At 37.2% G+C, this 21135-nt stretch overlaps 1 long non-coding RNA gene across 2 annotated transcripts in view; it reads left to right on the forward strand.

The window, feature by feature from the left end:
• LOC127493549 (uncharacterized) overlaps positions 1–21135 on the forward strand; it is a 39710-nt gene that overhangs the window by 10125 nt on the left and 8450 nt on the right. For both annotated transcript variants that reach the window (XR_007923826.2, XR_011385251.1), the window contains exon 2: positions 11666–11819. This is a non-coding gene — a long non-coding RNA (uncharacterized lncRNA). The remainder of the gene's footprint in view (positions 1–11665; positions 11820–21135) is intronic.

Below are 21135 nucleotides of genomic sequence, written 5' to 3' on the forward strand. Positions count from 1 at the left end.
CAGCACCATTTGTTGAAGAGGCTGTCCTTGTTCCAGGGGTTGGTTTTAGGTCCTTTGTCGAATATGAGTTGGTTATAGATGTTTGGATTGATCTCCGGTGTTTCTATTCTGTTCCATTGGTCTATCCATCTGTTTTTGTACCAGTATCAGGCTGTTTTGATTATAACTGCCCTGTAGTATGCCTCGAAGTCTGGAATTGTGATGCCTCCGGCCTTGTTTTTATTGTAAAGGATTGCTTTAGCTGTTCTGGGTCTCCTGTTTCTCCATATGAATTTCAGCATCGTTTTTTCTAGGTCTTTGAAGAATGACTTTGGTATTTTGATTAGTATTGCATTGAACTTGTGAATTGCTTTTGGGAGAATGGACATTTTGATGATATTGATTCTTCCAATCCATGAGCATGGCAGGTTTTTCCATTTTTTTGTGTCGTCTTCTATTTCTTTCTTTAGTGCTTTGTAATTTTCATCATAGAGGTCTTTGACCTCCTTGGTTAAATTTATTCCAAGGTACTTTATTGTTTTTGTGGCTATCGTGAATGGGATTGATCTTAGTAGTTCTTCCTCGGCCCTGGCATTGTCTGTGTATACAAAGGCTGTTGATTTCTGAGCGTTGACTTTGCATCCTGCTACTTTACCAAACTCTTCTATGAGTTTCCGTAGTCTCTTATAGGAGTTTATCGGGTCCCCTATATATAGTATCATGTCATCTGCAAATAGGGATAGTTTAACTTCCTCCTTTCCCATTTGTATCCTTTAATTTCTTCTTCTTGCCTGATGGCTCTGGCTAAGACTTCTAGGACTATATTGAATAGCAATGGTGAGAGTGGGCATCCCTGTCTGGTGCCAGTTTTCAATGGAAATGCCTCCAACTTTTCCCCATTCAATATGATGCTGGCCTTTGGTTTATCATAGACTGCCTTAATTGTGTTGAGGAATGTTCCTTCTAACCCCAATTTGCTTAGGGTTTTCATCATGAAAGGGTGTTGTATTTTGTCAAATGCTTTCTCTGCATCTATTGAGATAACCATATGATTTTTGTTTCTCAATTTATTAATGTGATGTATTACATTGATTGACTTTCGAATATTGAACCATCCCTGCATACCAGAGATAAATCCCACTTGGTCCAGGTGAATGATCTTTCTGATGTGTAGTTGGATTCGGTTTGCCAGAATTTTGTTGAGTATTTTTGCATCTGTGTTCATCAGGGAGATAGGTCTGTAGTTTTCTTTCTCTGTTGTGTCTTTCCCGGGCTTAGGAATTAAGGTGATATTGGCTTTGTAGAAAGAATTTGGGAGGATTCCCTCTCTTTCAATCGTTTTGAATAATTTGAAAAGAACTGGGGTTAGTTGTTCTCTAAATGTCTGGTAAAATTCGGCGGTGAAGCCATCCGTTCCTGGGCTCTTCTTTTTCGGTAGTGCGTTTATTACTGATTCAATTTCTTCCATGGTTATGGGTCTGTTTAGATTTTCTGTATCTTCATGGCTCAGTTTAGGAAGGTTGTATTTGTCCAGGAATCTATCCATTTCTTCCAGGTTCCCCAATTTGTTAGCATACATCTCTTTGTAGTGGTTTCTGATTATTCTTTTTATTTCTGTTGTGTCTGTTGTTACGTTTCCATTACTATCTTTGATTTTACAAATTTGGGTCTTCTCTCTCCTTTTTTTGGTTAGTTGGGCCAATGGTGTGTCGATTTTGTTTATTTTTTCAAAGAAGCAGCTCCTGGGTTTGTTGATCTTTTGTATTGTTTTTTTTGGTTTCAATTCTGTTTATTTCTTCTCTGATCTTTAGTATTTCTTTCCTCCTTTTGGATTTGCGCTTGATTTGCTGCTGTTTTTCTAGATCCTTGAGGTGCATGGAGAGTTCATTTGTTTGGTTCCTTTCCAGCTTCTTGATATAGGCACTAATTGCTATAAACTTTCCTCTTAGCACTGCTTTTGCTGTGTCCCAGAGGTTTTGATAGGTTGTGTTATCATTTTCATTTGTTTCTAGAAATCTTTTGATTTCTCTTTTAATTTCTTCGATGACCCACTGTTCATTTAGGATCAGGTTGTCCATTCTCCATATATTTGCATATGGTGTAGAGATTCTTGGGTTGTTGATTTCAAGTTTCACTGCACTATGGTCTGAGAAGCTGCATGGTATAGTTTCAATTTTTTTGAATTTGTTGAGGCTCTCTTTATGTCCTAGTATATGGTCAATCCTAGAGAATGTTCCATGTACTGGGGAGAAATATGTGAACTCTGTGTCTGTGGGGTGGAAGGTTCTGAAGATATCTATTAGGTCTATTTGGTCTATGGCATCAATTAGCTCAGTTGTTTCCTTGTTGAATTTCTGTCTGGTTGATCTGTCCATTGGTGAGAGTGGGGTGTTGAAGTCCCCTGTTACTATTGTATTTGAGTCTATATCTCCCTTTAAATCCTTTAGTAATTCTTTCAGGTAGCCAGGCGCCCTGTAATTAGGTGCATATACATTTATAATAGTAATGTCTTCCTGTTGGATAGATCCTTTAATCATTATATAGTGCCCTTCTCTGTCTCTTTTAATAGTTTTTATGTTAAATTCTATTTTGTCTGATATTAGGATGGCCACACCGGCTCTTTTTTGATTTCCGTTAGCTTGGAGTATCTTTTTCCATCCTTTCACTTTCAGTCTGCGTGCATCTTTGCTGATAAGGTGTGTCTCCTGAAGGCAGCATATAGATGGATTCTCTTTCTTTATCCAATCAGCTAGTCTATGTCTCTTTGTCGTGGAATTAAGACCATTCACATTCAGTGTGATTACTGTTAAGTACTGTCTTTTCCCATTCATGTTTCCTGAAACGAGCTGTTTATGTATTTTGAACTTTGTTTGTGGGTTACTCTACATTCGCTTTTTTTTGTAGTGAAGTTCTTGTTTTTGTATTTCTGTGTGCAGCACATCTTTGAGCAAGTGTTGTAGGGTTGGACGTGTAGATACAAATTCTTTCAGTTTCTGTTTGTCGTGGAAGATCTTTATTTCCCCTTCATTCATAAATGATAGCTTTGCAGGGTATAGTATTCTAGGTTGGCATTGTTTGTCTTTTAAAACTTGAAATATATCATGCCATTGTCTCCTTGCCTGTAGTGTTTGCGATGAGAAGTCTGGGGTGAGTCTGATTGACTTACCCCTGAATGTGATTTGTCGCTTTTCTCTGGCACATTTTAGGATTGTTCTTTGTGTGTCACTGAACTGAGTGTTGCCACAATGTGTCGTGGTGAATTTCTCTTCTGGTCTACTCTGTTTGGAGTCCTGGCTATCTGTTGTATTTGTGTGTTGTTATCCAGCTGCCTTTGTTTGAAGTTTTCTGATATTATTTCATTGAAGACACCTTCCAATCCATTCTCTCTTTCCACCCCCTCAGGGACTCCTATTATCCGAACCTTACACCATTTGATTGAATCTTGTAGGTCTCTGACGGTATTTTTTAATTTCTTCTTCTTGCGTTTGAACTGACTGTATTATTTCTGGAAGTTTGTCTTCAAATTCTGATATTTGGTCTTCTATTTCATCTGTTCTAATTCTGAGGGATTCCACGGTGTTTTTTGTATGGTCAATTGAGTTTTTCAGTTCTAGTATTTCATTCTGGCTTCTCTTTAGGATCTCTAATCCTTGGGCTTGTTTTTCATTCAGCTCTTGACACTGTTTCTCATTATTTCTAAGTATTCTGATTATTAATTTTCTGAATTCTTTTTGTGGCATGGTTTCAACTTCTTCTTCTTCAGCCTCTGTTATGGTTAGTTTAGCCTGCTCCATTGGCAAGTTTATATGTTCTTCTGTATTCTTATTGTGGGTTTTTGTTTTGTTTTTTGGCATTCCGTCTGGGTGGTTTTTCAGGTTGATTTCTCTCTGCTATAGGCTGCTGTGAGTCTGCACCAATATCCAGTGTAAGCAGGCTGCTCTACACAGCCTGAACGTAAACAGACAGGATGGCTGCTCTCTGCCCGCTGCAGCTCTGATTATGGGTTGGGCAGCTCCTGTTGATCCCTCAGTTCTGGATCCTGCCCTTTGCCTGCAGGAGCTATTCAATTTTTTTTTCTTGTAACTTGTGTAGACGGTCGTCAGGGCTTTGAGCTGCCCTCCCTCCATGCCCGCCCCTGCGCAAGAAGTGTCCTGTTGCTCCGCTCCACCTTTGGGCTCCGCCTCTGAAGGTTAGTGTTGAGGCAAAGACAGTTCTCCTTTAAAAAGACAGTTCTCTTTTAAGCCTGAATGTAAACAGACAAAATGGCTGCTTCCTGCCTGCTGCAGCTCTGAGGAGGCACCAACAGATACTGGCTTACTCAGTCTCTCAATTAGTACCCCGAATCACACACTCTTCCCGCAGGCGCCACTCACTCTGTTCCATTTTCTATTTCCTCCCCCACTCAGTCATGTGTGTCTCAGTGTCCGTCCCAGGGTGGGTTGGGGGAGGGGCAGTGGTCGCTGTTGTGGTGGTGCTGGGTGAGTGCCCTGTCTCAGCTCGGCTTCCAGTGCTGGTGTATACACACTCCTGCTGGTGTCCTGCTCCTTAGGCATCCAGGTCCTCCTCGCGGGTCCACCCTGTCTCCCCAGTTTCGGGAAGAGCTTCTTGTTCCCCAAAACTGCAAATTCTCACCCCTCTTTGAACTTTTCCTTCCCGGACCTTCGGTGTGCTCCCTCCCAATTTCGCCATCTTCCCCCGCATCCCCTATACATATTTTTTAAACGTGTGAAAATTTCTATTTATGTTATTTCAATGCTAAAGGGAAGGTGACTCCAATTTAAGAAAATAAAATAAATAGGACATGTGACTTGGAACTGGGAAAAACTATCAGTTTATATTGATGTATGTTCCAAGTGACTGTAAATTGCTCATTATCTCTCCAGATTAGTACAGAAACTAATGTATTCATCATATCAAAGGTCCGAGAGGAGCTCATGTTCCTAAGCCTGTATCAGCTGCAGCAAAGATACCCATTTGATGCAGTGCCTTCAATTATAATACTCTACTGAATTTGGGAATTTCCTTCTATTTGCTATGAACCATTAATTTTGTTTAGGAGCCAGAATGGTAAGTTACATGGAAAAAATTTAGGGCCCGCCATCTATTTTGTTTAGGTAATTGTGGGAGACACAAATTTCATCATCTTTTCATAGATGTAAGTAATAATTTTGATTCACTATCTTAGCTAAAAGTTATGTAATTTCAGAGCTTGCCACTTAGCCTTTTCTTTGTTGTAGTGCTTATCCCACAGGCAAAAAGCCAATCTGGTACTTGTACTGGATGCCAAAAAGGTCACTCAGTAATATACCTATGAGGGTGGCCAGCACTGTGACATAGAGGAGTAAAGCCCCTTGCAGTGTTTGCATCACATATGAGTGCCAGTTTGTGTCCTGGCTGCTCCACTTTTGATCTGTCTCCCTGATAATATGCCTAGGGAAGCAGTGGAAGATGGCCCAAGTCCTTGGGTCCTTGCACCCACGTGGAAGACCTGGAAAAACTCCAGATTCCTGACTTTAGATCAATTCAGCTCTGGCAGGCTGTTGCGGCTCTTTTGAGAGTTAACCAACAAATGGAAGATCCTTCTCCCTGCCTCTGCCTCATTATAACTTTGCATTTCAAATATATATATATATATATATGTATATATATATGTATGTATATACACACATACACACCAATACATATACTTAGGATGACCAGTGGAAGCAACAAATTAAGTATGATCTGGACTTGATTTATTACATAACCTACGTAAGGCTGTTTTCAAGGGCTCTAAGATGGTGAGGACTTAGGTTACCAATTCTAACTCAGAACCTGTGTCTGTCAGTTTTATGATACCTAGATAGTCCCTCCTTTTGTGGATATATTGTTTCCTGAGTCATAGGTCACTTTGGCAAAGTTGTGGAAAATTCCTCTGTATACTTGCTGTGATGCTCTCCTAACACATTGGACACATTTTTAGTCAATGGTTCCCACATTTGAAAATAGGATTAGTCTGAAATTGGGGAAGCAGCTATGATTTTTATTGAGGTGACAACCAGCAGTGATGTAATCATCCATTCTTGTTTTCTCTGATGGTAAAAGTGCACGTCTATTTTACCCCTAGATAAATGGCCTCATTTATTGTATCATTAGATACCATTGGCTGTCATTCTAAACTCACATATCATTACAGTAATTGCAACCTCTTCCCTTCTGGTACTTAAGTAACATCATTAGGCCTCTACTTTTTCAGGATCATGTTATCCCTATTGAAGTCAGTATGACAAGTTCTCTAACAGCCTCTCTTATCATCAGTATTGGCCAAGAGATGCGATTGCTACTAAAATGTTTGGTGTTTCCAATGGTCCTATCATTATTGCATTCCTCTAGGCCTTGGAATATGGTGTATTTTTGGACCTTTCTATGAAATGTAACGTGCAGCAATTGGGAGCATACATTGTATATTTATTTCTGAAAGTCTGCTGCTTTTATTTTTTAAAAAGCTTGTTTGAAAAGTATCTGAAAGGTTTGAAAGTGACAGAATGAGAGCAAGAGAGAGCGAGAGAGAGAGGGAGAGAAAGAAAGAAAGAAAGAAAGAAACAAACAAACAAACAAACAAACATCTTCTATCAGTTGCCCCTAGCAGCAAGAACACCTAGGTCTGCCAGGAGCTAGGAACTCCATCCTGGTCTCCCACAGTGGGTGACAGTCCGTATTTTGCTTCCTTTGCAGGTGCATTAACAGAAAGCTAGATCAGAAGCAGAGTAGCCGGGACTTGCACCAACACTCCTATATGGCAACTCCAGTGGCTTAACCTGTTGTGTCAAAATGTAGTCCCCATTCTCTCTGATCTGTGACAACTAACTGAGCACCTAAAAGGAAACTTTTTGAAGTGAAACTGACACTAAGAGAAGCAGTGACTTGATCAGCCCTTGTCCTTAACTGTTGAGGAACAGGTTACTATTTTATTCTTTTTAGTATTTTCTTTTTCTTCTTAATACCATTGGCTGAACCTTTTACTTAACATGGAATTATTCTTAGGTGTTTAAATCCGACTGAAAATTGATCCTGTTAAAAAATAAGAGTGGGGTTGGGGCCAGCACTGCGACGTAGCAGGTTAAGACATCACCTGCCGTGGCAGCATCCCTTATGGGTGCCGATTCAGTCCCAACTGCTCCACTTCCAGTCCAGCTCTCTGCTATGGCCTGGAAAATCAATAAAAGATGGCCCAAATCCTTGGGCCCCTGCACCTGTGTGGGAGACCTGGAAGTAGCTCCTGGCTCCTGGCTCTGGATCAATTCAGTTCTGGCTGTTGTGGCCATCTGGAGAGTGAAATATCAGATGAAAGTCCTCTCTCTGTCTCTCTGTCTCTCTTTCTCTCTCTGTGTAACTCTGACTTTCAAGTAAATAAATAAATCTTAAAAAAGTAAGTGTGGAAATAAGAAAGGGAGGAGATGTACAGTTTGGCAGACTCCCTCAGACTCACCCCTAAGGGTAAATTTAAAAACTTGCCATGGGACTTCAAATCCCATTAAGTTGGCAGGTAACAATGCCATCTTACTAGTTAAAGTGATGATTAGTTGAAGTTCATACTGATCATAAAGATAAGATGAAGTGTCAAAGGGATCACATAAATAAGACCAAGGGTCTGCTAATAAAAATAGATAGAATTAAAAAGGAGAGAACAATCCAACATGGGTAACAGAACACACAGCAGACTCACAGAATGGCAAATGCCCTCAACAGCACTGTTGCCTCAGAATCAGCCCTTAAGGCATTCAGAGCTTGCTAAAAAGCCCATGAGAGCATTTTAGGCATGGAAAGCCAAGACACTGTGGGAAAAAATGTCCTACATGAAAAATCTCTGTGAGAAAGAATGGGCCATCAAAGAAGGAGGTACCTTTCTCTGAAGGGAGGAGAGAACTTCCACGTTGATTATGGCCTTGTCTAAATAATGTTGGAATTTGTGAGCTCAAGAGGCTTCCATAGCCTTGGCAGCTCATGACAAGAGCCTCAGGTGATTACTGACATCATAAATAAGAGTGTCAATTGTTAAATCAACAACAGCAGTCACTGTGCACTTGCTCCCCGTGTAGGACCTCTGTCCTTATTGTGTTGTACTATGAGAATTAATGGTAATACTAGTCTTCAGACAGTACTTTATACTTTGTGTGTCTGTGTGGGTGAAAACTGTTGAAATCTTTACTTAGTATAGAGTTGACCTTCTATATATAAAGATAATTAGAAATGAATCTTAATGAAGAATGGGATGGGAGAGAGAGTAGGAGGTAGGAGGATTTGGGGATGGGAGGGTGGTTATGGGGGGAAGAACCACTATAATCCAAAAGTTATATTTATGAAATTTATATTTTTTAAATAAAAACTTTCTATAAAAAAAACAAAAAATAGTAGTTTTCCAGTTCACTCCTTTTAATCTTTTCTTTTACTGTCAGTGCAAGTTCCTTTAACAAGCCATCATTTCTTCATGCTTCTCATTGTTATTCTAGTTGCAAGCATGCAGCAGCTCACTGACTCTGCCATAATATTAAATCCAGTATATTCTGTGGGGCTGGTGCTGTGGTGCAGTAGGTTAATCCTCTACCTGCAGCGCCGGCATACCATATGAGCTCCGGTTCTAGTTCTGGCTGCTCCACTTCCAATCCAGCTCTCTGCTGTGGCCTGGGAAAGCAGTAGAGGATGGCCCAAGTCCTTGGGCCCCTGCACCCACATGAGAGACTGGGAAGAAGCACCTGGCTCCTGGCTTCAGATCAGTGCAGCTCCAGCCGTTGCAGCCACTTGGGGAGTGAAGCAATGGATGGAAGACCTTTCTGTCTCTCCCTCTTACTGTCTGTAACTCTAGCTCTCAAACAAATAAATAAAATCTTTAAAAAAAAATCTAGTATATTCTGCATGCACTCTAAAGTCAATACATTATCCCTGCCCCAGTTGTATATTCTCATTAACTTTATCAATCACCTTCAAAATCTAGCCCTGTTTTTACTTTCTTTGCTACTGCCATGATTTGCCCAGTAAGTCTTAGAAATGCTTCGTAATACAGTTTCCTTTCTCAAAAAATATCAAGCCTAGCAATGCTCTAGGAAGGTCACATTGCAACTAAATCTTTCTTATTAGTAGTATTGCCAAGGTGGTTGGTGAAGTAAAATCCAGAGGAAGTGTTCTGTTTCCTCTTAAGATAGAGACTCATTTTATTCCATCATGGGGTTGGAGATGGTGTATGGATTGTGTGTGTGTGTGTTTAATGGGAATCAGGTCACTTGTTCAGGCTCAGAAGTTATGAAGGAGGCTGAGATGTCAGTCAATTCATATATGACTGCTCTAGAAGTATCCACCTAAATGTCAAAGTTTCAGATTTTCTCAACCAAGGGTTTAATCTCTGCATAACAGACCTTCCTTTGTGTAGCATTTACTTTTCTTGGCAGTTCAGTCACTAAGACAATTAAATCTAGACATGGCCCTCCCCTTTCTCTGTTCTTCTGCTACAGAAGATAAGAGCTTCCTCAATGCAACCAAGATTGTCTGGTTTTTACACTTGTTTTTCAATTGCCTGGTGTTCACCTTCAGCTGTTCTTTATCTTTCTGTAGTGAATCCATAATATTTAGACATAATCCTAAAATACTTAAACTTATTACTGCATTCTCTTCCACCATATTCCACTAATTCATTTCTGTTGAAATTTTAGCAACAGGACTGCCACTCATGTCTAGGATAATCTATGTTCCTGTATACCACCAGTGATATGATTGGATCTTCATCTAGCAACACAGTGAATAATCCCCATCTCATTGCTTGCTTTCTTGGACAAGTCTTCATTATCCATGAATTTGAATTTCTATTAAGTGAATGCTGAGATGGTAGAGGGTACAGATATATATTACAGATAAATACCTGTGAAAGGAAGAAAGTGGAGTTCTATTGAACCAAAGGAGAAGTTCTGAGAGAGGTTAGCCTTAGCTAACCCAGTAAGGAATTTTGGTATGATTAGTGCATGAGTAGTCCCACATCAGGGAGAGGTGGCTTCCTGCACCTGACCTGCGAGCTGAAGAATGGAACAGCTGGAAGCCATCTGCCAACTGCCTCGTGTATCTTGGAAAAAAGTATACCTTGAAGAATGATCTGCCTGGTGCAGCATCAAGCCTAACACAGAGGCAGTGAGTCTTCCAAATGAATTTCCTTCTTCTGTCTTTCTCTGTTTTATGCACAGCCAGGGTTAAATAAATTCAGACAGATGAGAAACTATCTTAACTCTAAAGGTCCTTAGCGAAGAAAAATCTAAATCCCCCCTAAAATATTCATCTCAGAGCTGTGGTAAGGTAAACTACAAGGTTGAAGAAAGCGTATTTTGACAATCTCCTCAGAAAACATTTATTTTTCCTTCCCGATGAATCAGAGAATTATAAGGCTGAATACACTGTGAGTGTAATTCACTAGACTCTTCTTGTTAGGTCAACTGTCCTGGCAAGCTAAGCACTTTGTGTGCCCAGAGATAATCTTTCTTTTAAGGACACCAGTAAGTTCTTGCCCTAAAGATAGGTAAAAGCCCTTCCAAGCAGAACAAATATTTTGTGCAGAGAAAATGTTGAAGAACCAAAATAAATCTACTTAACATGGTAGGCTTTATGAATTTCCATGTAGTTTCCTCTGTTTCTGCTTTTGACTGCAGTTTCAAGTTATATTATTTTCAAATAAAATAAGGGCTAATTATTTAATGTTTACTCCCATGAATCTCAAAAGTCTTAACCCACCCTCCCCTTTGAATGTTTAAGTTGAAAATTTGAAGTTGAGTTTTAGAAATATAATTTTATTGAATTATTAGAAGTTAGAAATATTTGTGATTTTGTGATTTTTAATTCTTTGTGATTGAGTGGCATAAAAAAATACCTCTATATTCTTCAACTGAGCCTAAATTTTGTGTTACTGCTACGCTACAGGAATTACATTAGGGTCTGAGAATAAAAAGATAGGAAAGAATATGGATATCACATTATTAGCTGGTCATGAGGATGTACTGTTTGAAATTAACCGGGATTTTAGGATGCAAGGGAGTGTTAACGGCACCCTGAATTTCTCTTGTTAGGAGCTCTTTGTGGAAGGGAAGAAGATCTCATTATCTGAATTCTCTATCATTTATACCAATCTGTGTGTGTGATTCCTCTGTACATGATCAAACATGTATCCCTGTTATGTCTTTGTAGATCTAAAGGCTGTTCTTAGAGCTCAAAATGACATATTAAAGTGTCTAACCAAGAGAGAACTGTAAGAATGTTTATAGCTAAACCATCACTATCCTCATATTTCTTGACTCTTGATGACTCTTGATAGGGAATAGCAGGTGTGCTTAGCATGTGGCAAAACAGAGCTTCTCTCAAAACCAAATATAAAGGTTAATCCTGCTATAAAATTCCATGCCTTTTCTTTTCTCTACATATTATGGCTTTCTACATCTATTTGTAGAAGATTTTGTCATTGATGTAACTGGGATTTCTTTTCAGGACTACCCACAGATATGAAGAAATGGAAAGGAAATCATTTATGCATTTGCTCCTGGATCAATAATCTTGGAGTCTGACTGATTAGCGTCTTCAAATGTTATCACTGTTGATTGCAGAACCCTGAGAATAAAGGGGAGGTGGAGTGGGAAAAAATTATTATTCGCACTGTGAACTCTGATATTTTTACTTTCAGGTTACTGATGGAAGAGCCTAAAGGAAAATGTAGGTCAAGTGCTTTTATCCTCTGCAACTTGCACAAGAGCAATCACAAAATCACAGTGACTGGCCCTGATTTTCAATGATGGAAAGTGAAAGATAATAGGCAAGAAAGCAACACACATGTATTCGTAAGTATTATTTGAAAATACAAGGCAGCATATATCACATTTTAAAAAATTTGAAAGATTAGCTTAATTTGACATTGACTTATTATCACTTATTATACTTATTAGATGTAACTTTTTATGTGATTTTCTCTGGTAATTATTATATTAATATGACAAAGTGACAAAAGGAGAAATTTATAAGGCACCATGTTAATGTGCTCAAATTCTCTAATTGACACAAAGCCTTCACAAAACAGTTTACTAAACATTTAGATATTTAAGAGTAGATACTTTATTCATCAGTGTAATTATTGTAAAATCAAATCTACTTAACTTCTTGTTTACAGATAGTGCATTAATTTAAAAATAACTTATAGCATCTTAGAGTACTTCTTGTGGTTTCAAAATGGCATGTTTGTTAGTTAAAGGAATTTTTCTTTAGCTATATTTTAATTTAATTGGGATAGAATCGATTTAATTAATATAATTAAACATCTCATGAAATTTCCTATTATATTAGAGCTGGTTGTGATGAGTCTATAATATTAACACATTATAAAATTTGAGAAGAGTGAGTGCAGCTAGAAAAGTAATGCAAAAATGTCCATGTTTCAGTTAGTTTTTAAATGCTGCCTTTAATTTTGAGCCAGGACAGGTATTTATTTGAATTTATTGGATGCAGCATATCAAGATTTTATAAATCATAGTGTGAAGTTTTGCAGACAGTCAAGAAAACCATGTGTTGTAGATTCAGGGCATAGTGCTGATAGAAAAACAGAGAGAAGAGAAGAAGTAGGGCAGTTGGTTCGATTTTCTTTTATCTATTTTATTGTTTTTCCTTTAAAGAGCCCAAGACACACACATCTAGAAAAATCCAATGGAAAATTGGGGTATAGAAGAAGGGAGAAGAGGCAATAGAGAATCACTAGAGCAGTTTTATATTACTTTCTCTTATCCCTTAGGGTTACAATTAACTTATTAGGTAATAAAGATGTTAGATTTGCTTATTGGTTTTTGACTGTATAAGTTGTCTACATAATAGCATACCATAATCAGTGATGAAATATATCACAAGAAATTTGGGATAACATCTTAAAAATATTAAAAATTCTCCTTAGCAGTGCTTTTCTTTTGCCATGATGACTAATTTTTGAGCTGGGGACTTGTTACCTCAGCAAAGGAAAGAAGAAAAACTACCAAGGAAGGATAAAATATAAGTCCTAAGCCTAGTTTATAACATAAAATAGTGGGAAATAGAATATTCTTTTTATGCTGGGAGAGAAATTATAGGGGATAGGTGAAAAGTCAGATAAATTGAAATAGGGCTAGTGCCAAATAGTTTGACCAAGCATCTTAGATAATTAATCCTCTAACCTTCCTTGGAGTTAAATGTTGGGGGAAGCAGGAGAGGACAACTTGGTAAGTTTGGGATAACATCTTGATTCTCAGATATAGCCTATAATACCACAAAAAGGCTTAGCGCTCATCTTTCCCTATTGCTACATCTTGATAATTTAAGCTTATTCCAGGAGGGAAATAAGAAAAAGTGAGACAGACAGTTCAGAGTTAATTGAGGTGAAAATAATTTGCTTTAGATCAGTGATTTTTACATCAGTGCCTTTTAAAATGCTGGTCATAACTCATTAGTAAATGATGAAATAAATTTGTGGGTTTAAAACAGCTTGAAATAGGAAAGTGCAAATGCCCCCTTACTTGGTGCATAGTGAGTGGTAAGTGTTGCTTGGTAAAATTTGAAGATAAGTTTTGTATCTGTAGCTAAATTTATATATTTGCACACACACATGCATATACCTATTTATGTTGTGCTATATCACAATGAAAAAACAATATTTTTACACAACTGTGATCTTTTTTAAATTGAAGATAAAGTTACCTTAAATGGAACTTTTAGTTTTGTTTATTTACTGCCAAATGGTAATAGAGAATTCAGAATAAACATGAGACCTGTGATTGAAAATAACTTAATTTTCTTATATCTGATATTTGCCATGTAAATGTTGATCCCATACACCACAAGCAGTTAATGTACTTGAGTATGTGTATCATTTACCTTACTAGACTATAGTGGAGTTAAGATTACATATTAAATATAAGCACTTTGTACTGTATTCTTATAAGTTTTCTTGATTGAATAGAAGTAGTAGAGTGAAAGTATACTTAACTCTATGTCATTTACCATTAGAGTCAGAATGGAAAATGGTGGGTCTTTTTGCATTAGGATTCTGTTACATGTCCCCTACTCTTAAGTTATTTTCAGACCCTGAGGAATGAAGGAAATATGTGTTGAGGCAATTGGCTTCTGTATTCTAATCATTATCCAGCTATCTCAACAAATCTTCATAATAATTTGTATATTATTTTGGGTTTTCTATTTAAATGATATCATGTGTAAAGAAACAGTTTTATTACCTTCTTTTGAGCCTTGGTACTTCTAAATATTCATCTCATTACTCTGGCTTTAATGTCAAGTAAAAGACAGCAAAAGGATGATAATGGACCATCTTTTGCTTTTTAAAGTCCATTTGTATAGCTTTCATTCCATTTATGTCAACTTAATACATATGTTCTTAACAATTATGCTTAGATTATTCTTGCAAATGTCATAAGACATTAAACAAAACTATTTATCATCTCAAATTTTGTCTACAGTCATGCATTTATAACAAAAATAGAAAAGACAAAAGTTAAATATATTTTTTACTTTTTTACTGCTATGACTTATATACCTGAACTAATGGGTATCAAACATTCCATTTCTACTGCATTTTCACTTGTATTTTGTTCTTAGGTAGCCTCAAACATTTAAATATAACTAAATATTTTAACATAATAAATAGCAAATAACACTACAAATAATGGAATATGAAGATTTATATACTTAGCCACAGAACAGTGTGTCATAGCTTTCTCCAAAGGAACACTTCTGTATCTGTTGTCAGAAAGTGTGCACATTGAGATCATGTACTCTATAGATACACATATTATCTCTTCATAGATTTATTTCTACTATAGTCTTCAGATCCAAACCTTTAAAGTAACTACAGTAACTACATTTTGACCAGAATCCCCATTATCTGTCAACAGAACAAACCAATATGTGGCAGATTTCTTTGCTTAATTGTGGAAGCATTTAAGGGCTTTATGAATCTACACTGTACCAAAAGTACTATGTAAAACCCTTAGAAGTTACATAAAATTTCTACATCCTTATATTAAACACTTGAAAATGAAAATAGATAACTCCCCAAATGTTAGCTGGCCCTACTTTCCTAATATTAAAATCCACACAAGGAAGGTAGATTATTATATAGAATAACAAACATTTTGCACACCATAGACCAAAACTATTTTTACAGAGGAAAAAATATTCTATTATGGAAATTTGAGTATGAGACAAATGAAAACTGGGAGGCTAGTTAATTTTCCCACTTCAGTTTTGTTTCCTTGGATATCAGCCTGGTATGATAGATTGGCTGCATTTCCTTTTAACTATTTTCAAAAGCTTCTTGGTATGCTTGTTGTGGCCAATTCCACAGTCACTTTCCTGTCATCACTAGGAACAACCAGAGTCAAGTAACTTCATAGTCTCCTTTCATTTCCAGATGGAGGACTGTGCTTTCTTTCTATAAAATGCTGAGATCAAGAACTTTTCAGAGACATACTGCATTATTGCAGACGTGCTCCTAGATTGGTCCCAGTGTTCTGTGTAGTCACAACTCAGTTGTTTTTCTCAGCATATTTCATCAGAAGCTCAGTGTTTGAGATGATCCTCCAAAATGACCTGTAGTTTCCTACAACAGTTTTAGAAATCACTGAAAAAAATTTATCTCTTCATGGGATAATTTAGTTCCTTGCTCAGCTACAGACTTCTGTAACGGCACATTTTTATCCATGACTGCATGTTTTGCATCTGGAGGTTGTGGTGGTAGATGGACATGGCTCAACAGTCTCTACCTTTTGTTTTTCAAAGATACTTTTATTGGATTAACCATATTCCTCTCTATTACTGAATTATTAAATGGGTTTATTGTAATCATGAATTTAGATTGAATTTCATGTTACCCTTCACTTATTCGAAGTAACCATATTGTTTTTTACTTCGATGTATTAATGTGGTAAATTACAGTTATTGATTTTTCTAGTCAAAAATCTTAGGAAAAACACTTTTATACATTTTTTTTTATATAAATTTCTTTTACTTTTAATTTTCCTATGTATCTATAATAAGTATATACAGTTTGATTTTTTAATTTTATTGAAAAATATACGGTGCTACCTATGACAATATAGGACTTTTTCTACCAATGATATATTGCCAAGCTTCATACATATTATTGTATATAAATGTAATTCACTCATTTTGATTGCCTTGTATTTCATTATATAAATAATTTATTATATATTCATACTATTTTTAAGGACTTAATTATAAACTTGAAAATTTATTATGCATTTATTTTCATTTTATTTGAAAGGGAGAGAGAGAGAAATATCCTCTACCTACTAATTTAATCTCCAAATGCATGTAGCAGTCAGAGCTGGGGCAGATCAAAGCTAGGAACCAAGAACTCATCCAAGTCTCACACATGGGTGGCTGGAACCCAAGTACGTGAAGCATCATCCAATCCACTGCCTACCAGTTTGCATATTAGCAAGAGGCTGGATTAGAAACACAGTGACTAGAACTAGAACCATACAGTCTTTTATGAGATGTAGGCATAGCCAGTGGCAACTTAAGTTTCTGTGCTAAATACTCACCTCAGATCTTAATTATAAATTTCAGTAATGACTATGGCATGTAAGTGGTTCAGGGATATAAAACTTGTCTAATGAAATAAAGAACTAGACTCATTCGTTCATACAAATTATGAGGTGACTCACTTTCAGAAAGGAAAGGTGGGAGGATCCAGTAAATGTGGGATGACTGAATAGAATAGGAGAACAAACTATCAACAAAAGTCAAACTATCTCCAGATATATTAAGGTCTTCAATATTGAAAACAAAAAGGTGATTGTCTTAGTGAAACATACCAGTGAGCATATTTTAGGTTTAACAATCACTGACAATATCACAGTTAAGAAATTTGGTTCATCAATAATAATTCTAAGTGAAAACATAAATTATAAGGGAGGAAAAATTATCAGCAATAAATTTGGACAATAAAGAATTCATTAACAAGACAAACTAAAGAACTAAAAATTAGTAGGTAAAGCACCAACAACAGAAAGAATAGATATGGGACAAGGGGATGAACAAGATTTCACATCAGAGGAAACATATTGTCTAGTAAATAGGTAAATACACATTTTAGAAGATGTATACCCTTACTTGTGGTCAGGGCAATGTAAATCAAGACCACTATGAGATATCATTTTAATATTATGTGGGCAAAAATATTGAAATCTTGACTATGCATGGTGTTTTACCATATTTGTCTTTTTTTTTTTTTTTGACAGGCAGAGTTAGTGAGAGAGAGAGAGAGAGAGAGAGAGAGAGAGAAAGGTCTTCTTTCTGTTGGTTCACCCCACAAATGGCCGCCACGGCCAGCCCGCTGCGGCAATCTGAAGCCAGGAGCCAGGTGCTTCCTCCTGGTCTCCCATGTGGGTGCAGGGCCCAAGCACTTGGGCCATCCTCCACTGCCTTCATGGGCCACAGCAAAGAGCTGGACTAGAAGAGAAGCAACCAGGACAGAATCTGGTGCCCCAACTGGGATTAGAACCTGTGGTGCCGGTGCCGCAGGCGGAGGATTAGCCAAGTGAACCACGGCGCTGGCCAACCATATTTGTCTTTTAAACTGGAGGTGGAACTGGAGATGGGACTGTGAAATCTACAACCATTTTAATGTTATCTTATCAATTTTGATATAGTGATGCCCTATGGACCAGAAATTCTAATCCTCTATAGAAATCTAAGAGAAATTCAATATAGGTAGGTGTGGATAGCAGAAAATGTTTATAAAAATGTTTACAGCAACACTGTTTATAATAACAAAACCCCAGAAACACCTCACATGCTCATCAACAGGAGTGTAGATGAATACAAAGTATCTTTATATGATGGAATATAGGACAACTAAATTGGAAAAATTACATCAATTATATGTGAATACTAATGGCATATTGTTCAGTAAAGATATATTCTAAATTACTACATGTAGAATAATACACTTTTTAATAAAGTTTAAAACAACTTAAGTCACATGCTCTTTATTGAAACGTATAAGAGTTTTTGTAAAGATCTATTTTATTTGAAAGGCATAGTTACAAGAGGCAGAGACAGAGAGAGAGAGAGAGAGAGAGAGAGAGAGAGAGAGAGAGAGAAAGAGATCAGTCTTCCATCTGCACTGATCTGAAGCCAGGAGGCAGGAGCTTCTTCTGGGTCTCCCACTGCAGGTGGCAGCTTTACCCACTATGCCAGAGTGCCAGCCCAGCATATGAGTTTAAAACTCTACATTAAAAGAGAAGCAAGAGAATTGTGAACAGAAAAATGCAGATGATAGTTTCTTTGGGTGGAGTAGTTGGATGAAGGAAATGTATAGTTATCTGAAAATTGTGGAGCCATAAAGGAGATACTTTCAAGAATCTGGCCTTCATTTTGGATGGTATGATCATAAAAGTTTATTATATTAAAATGAACTATTACATAAATTTTAGTAATACATAAGTACAAAAAGGGAGGACACAAGCAGACCAGTTCGATCAATCCAATTCTAAGCATCTGAAATCCCTTAAGATTGCAAATGTGCTGTGTCAATATTAATTATTTAAACTTTTTAGAAAACCTAAATGAATTTTATTGGCATATCCTAGCACTAATATCTGTTCAGCATTTCTTCAACATACATTACTGTTACCCTGATATTTAAAAATTTATTAATTTGGGGGGTAAACCAGCAGAAGGAAGACATTTCTGTCTCTTTCTCTGCCTATAACTCTACCTGTCAAAAAAATAAATAAAAATAAATAAAAATTTATTAGAGATATAAGGAGACTTACCTTTCTCCTCAGCTGCTATATACTGTTGTTGTTTTTTTTTTTTTTTTTTTTTTTATAGGCAGAATTAGACAGTGAGAGACAGAGAGAAGGGTCTTTCTTTTCCATTGTTTCACCCCCCAAATGGCCACCACAGCCGGCGTGCTGTGCTGATCTGAAGCCAGGAACGAGATGCTTCCTCTGGTCTCCCATGTGGGTGCAGGGCCCAAGCACTTGGGCCATTCTCCACTGCCTTCTTGGGCCACAGCAGAGAGCTGGACTGGAAGAGGAGCAACCAGGACAGAATCCGGCGCCCCAACCGGGACTAGAACCTGGGGTGCCGGCACTGCAGGCGGAGGATTAGCCAAGTGAGCTGTGGCGCTGGCCATATATACTGTTAATATGTTTAGAAACAACAGAGTCTTGTCTTGAATGTTCAAATCTCTACAGAAATGCTTGTAGGTAGAGTTAACAGCTGATTGTAATTTTCTGGGGTTCTAAGGTAGAGTGAAGAATGGAGCAAGTGATCTAAGTGCAGAGAAAGGGCAAAATCTTTGTTTCAAGGAATACAGGGTAGAAGTAGCTGTTCAATGTACCAAATAGCCAAAACAGATGAAAGTCAGAATTAGAAATTATGTTATTATCCTTCACTGTTTGGATCCCATTTATTGCTCTAAAAACCTAGATCTATAATCTTTGTTCCTAGCCTAACCTACAGCTTTTTAAGCAAGTAAAAGTTGCCCGCCTCAAAAGAACGGAAAATGTGGTTGTGAATTTGAAATTACATGCTTCTCTGGACATGACTAAACTTTATACTATTATGAAGACATATTTTCCCAAGAATTCCACACAGCAATCATTAGAGTTCTCCATTTGCTACCATTTAATGGAAATAACTGTAGTAGTGATCTAATCTATTATTTAACCCTCAGATGTCATGCAGATTTTCTTTCTGTCCTGAAACCCTTGGCCGTGTTTCTTGCTTGAGGGACAGTAGAGTATAAACACTGAAGGTGAAAATTGAGGAGTCAAGGTAGACATGGGTTCATGTTTATCTATGCCATTTATCTATTTGATATCTACCTTTTCTTTTTTTAAGACTTATTTACTTACTTGGAATTCAAAATTATAGAAAGAGAGGGAGAGACAGAGGAGAGAGAGGGAGAAAGAGAGAGACAGAGACAGAAATCCTCCATCTGCTGATTCCCTCCCCAGATGACTACAGTGGCCAGAACTGAGCCAGGCTGAATCTAGGAGCCAGGAACTTCACCCAGGCCTCCCACATGGGTGGCCAGGGCCCAAGCACTTAACCACCTTCTGCTGCTTTCCCAGGAAATTAGCAGGCAGCTGGATCAGAATTGGAGCGGTTCAGACTTGACCCAGTGCCCACATGGACACCAGTATCACAGCCAGTAGCTGAACCTACTGCGCCACAACACTGGCTCCAATATCTATCTTATGTACCTTTTTTTTTCCTTAGTATTTTATCACAATAGTAATGACAGTAAATATTTGATAGTTTTGCATATATATGGGATTGGATGAAGTAATATATAGAGAGAGCTCTCAGCAGAGTAACAAATCAGAATGCTACAGTTAATAAAAAACATTTAGCAATAATTTTGTTTCAGAAAAATATTTATGCAAGGATATTGTATGCTATACATTTGTCCTGAACTCTGAAAGACCAATTTTCTATCTGAGAGAGATTGAACTCAAGGTGCTCTTCACTTTCAAAAATATCCTATAGAAACATTCTCAATGAACTTCTGTGTGTTTGGAAATCTATACTTCAAACTGAAAATGATTAAAAGAAGAATGGAGGAAAACATTTGTTTTTATTTCTTGAAGGATATTAACAGTGCTGAGTGTAACTCTGTGATCCTCTTCACTAATACTCTGACTACTCCCATCAAAGCAGATGCAAATGTGCTGTACTGGGGTTGGTGATTCACTGAGATCACTTTTGCATCCATTTGAAAGTCACTTCTTCTTATCTCTGTATTTTTCCTGGTGCAGTTTTGGAAAGGTATTTGTATGTTTCACTCCTCCTCTTCAGATGAAAACAAAACAAAACCAAAAACTCAACTGCATAATACAAACACTCCCCATTCAAACAAAATTCAGAATAAGCACTTATGTAGCATGATCTAATCGTAAACTTTTCTTCCGTAGCAGATACTTTGGAAGATACTAATTCTAAAGAAAAACAGTACTGGTTAAAGGTTAACAAACTCTAAAAAAGTTAGGATGGTGGGTAATTCTAGAGAATATTACCATATTATCATCATTAAGCTAAGATCCGGATTGTTCTACCCTCTAATTGTTTGCTTACAAGAGAAAA

Source organism: Oryctolagus cuniculus, chromosome 1 (genome assembly GCF_964237555.1).
Source record: "Oryctolagus cuniculus chromosome 1, mOryCun1.1, whole genome shotgun sequence".
NCBI classification, from domain to species: domain Eukaryota; kingdom Metazoa; phylum Chordata; class Mammalia; order Lagomorpha; family Leporidae; genus Oryctolagus; species Oryctolagus cuniculus.